Raw genomic sequence first — 2,611 nt, 5'->3', positions numbered from 1 at the left:
ACTTGAGGCGGGCTCCGGAAGTACCAGAAACCACAAATACAACCATTCAAAGAAGCCGATCTTTACAGCAGAAATAAACATGTTTACAGCCTGGTTCAAAAAACAGGTGAGGTCTGGATAGCTCATTTCTCTATCAGCACACACTGTACAGGGGGGGGAATTTTTCCATAACGTGGCAATTCACAAGATATTAAGATTACAAGTCTTCCAATGAGAGGCACAGCTGACTTGACTGACAGGCGGGAACACTGTAGCTGTTGGTTAGGAGGCTCAATGCCCGCCTATTTACCTCACACTCGCTCGACAGCAGCAATATGGCTGCTGCAAACAATTGGTCTCAAAACAGCGCTTTGGAAACAGATGGGTGACGTCACGGATACTATGTCCATATTTTATAGTCTATGGTCAAAACTGCCTCCTGAATCAGAGCAAGTGAAGAAAGAACATGATCCATCACCTGCTTCATGTGCAGATGTAACAGGATCAGTAATGTCCCTTTATTACCCGGCTTTCTCACTGATCTTCCGGTTGTGTAAGATGCTTGATTCTGATTGGTCCAAACCACTTGACAACGGTTATTAACTTTCACTAACATGAGCAACACCAGAGACAAACTTATTATTATTATTATATATATTTTTTCCCCCCTTTCTTAACCCCGCTCAAGTGTCTGCTTGTTGCAGCAGCTCTCTCTTCGTTGTTCTTTTTTCATATCTGTTCAGTTCTCTTTGTATTTGGAGCCTGTCAGGACTTTTAATGACTCATTTGTTGGCTATAGACACCAAACTGTCTACGTTTGCAGTGGTGTTTTTATTATTTTTGTTCCTGTCTATGTCCGGAGATCCTGCGTGTATCCATGGTAACATTGTTTACATACGAGATCAGCTGTTAGCATCCCGTAGCATGTTGATGCTAAACGATGCTAGGCCCAATGTTCCCTGTTAGCTGAGTAGAAGGAGGCTGGGGTGACGTGCTGGTACTGAGGTGCAAGCTAAAAAAGACGACATGGACCTGTCCTTCCACCCACTGTTATGAGGAATGTGAGATCTATCTACGATAAGGTGGACAAGCTAACCCAACACCAGAGTAGCATCATGCTAACAGAGCTAACACCAGACACGAACGCCACATTGGAAGGATTTCACCTGCTGTGGGCGGACAGGATACAGGAGAGCAAGACTGAACACACTGGTGAAGAAGGCCAGCTCAGTCCTGGACCCTGTGGAGGTGGTGGCTGACAGGAGAATTATGGCCAAGCTGTCGTCTCTGATGGACATTTCTTTTCTATATATATTCTTGTTGAAATTCTTGTACTGTACACCTTTTTGTTTGCTGCAGTAACTCCATGAATTTCCCCGTTGTGGGACGAATAAAGGAGGATCTTATCTTATCTTATCACACGTCATGTCACATCAATCCACAGAAAAGAGTTCAGACACATTTAGCTTCTGCTTGTTGACACCATACACCTTAAGGTGAGGTAAAACCGTTAGCTTCCGTTAGCATCATATTGGTAAACAATGTGGCTAAAACGTTAGCTTCGTTAGCATGCTTAATCAGCAGGCTGAGGATGTATACATATTGGATCCTGTCCATCAGTATGATGAAGGAGCGGAGCAGGTGAGAGAAACTTTAGGTTAGTGATCTCTACAAAGAAACTTAAACCATGATTGAAAAACTGTCAACATAAATCATTTAAATCAATAAAATCATCTTTAATCAATGTTTTTATTTTAAGTTAGTAGCCGGGTAATAAGCGGGGTAATGTATGGTTAGCAGGTAGTTATGGGTATAAAGAATCCCTTCAGGGTGAGACAAGACTCCGACACCAAATGGAGGTGTCTTAACCACCCTGAATGTGAGGGGAAACCATTAGCTTCCATTAGCATCAAAGCAATGTGGCTAAAACGTTAGCTTTGGCTCCGCTTTGCATCGGGGTCTTGTCTCACCCTGTCGGGATTATTTCTCCCATAACAACCTGCTAACCATACATTATCCCTCACATATACTTCAGTTTTGTTCTTTATATAATTACACAGTAAATACTAGTCAATCAATAAATTACTTTTAGGACCTCAGAACTTTGTTAAAGTTGTGTGTTGATGTGAAGCCCCTCCTTACTGTGAATTTCTTCTTCTGTGGTTATTTCTTTATATTTCTTTAGCCCTCCAGTGTTGCCAACTTAGCGTCTTTGTCTCCATATTTAGTGAGTTTTCAGACCCCTCTAGTGACTCTTTTTTAAAAAAGCGACTTTTATCAACTTTTTCTGGTGTTAATGGAGACTTTTTGAGACTGATGTGAAAGCATGTATCGTTCTTACTCAACGAGCAGTGGATGCTGCTGTGAGTCCCTCCTAGCTGCATTCAGAGCAGGAGGCGTTCACCCCTCAGCATCCAGACTGTTAATGTATCACGCATGTACGAAGACACCGCTGGCTGATCCCACCTACTGTCTCTTTTTGGTCCTTTAGATAGTTAATGTAGATTGTAAACAATAAACATGTAGAAAATGTTCTGGTTGAAAAATGTAATGTTTGACTTTGACTTGTTGGAGGCTCCTGAGTGTAGTTATAAACATATTAAGGGTGTTTTTTATCCTCTTTTTGTCTCTC

The sequence above is a fragment of the Notolabrus celidotus genome, chromosome 9 (genome assembly GCF_009762535.1).
Source record: "Notolabrus celidotus isolate fNotCel1 chromosome 9, fNotCel1.pri, whole genome shotgun sequence".
Taxonomy (NCBI): Eukaryota; Metazoa; Chordata; class Actinopteri; order Labriformes; family Labridae; genus Notolabrus; species Notolabrus celidotus.
This window is presented reverse-complemented; position numbering follows the sequence as displayed.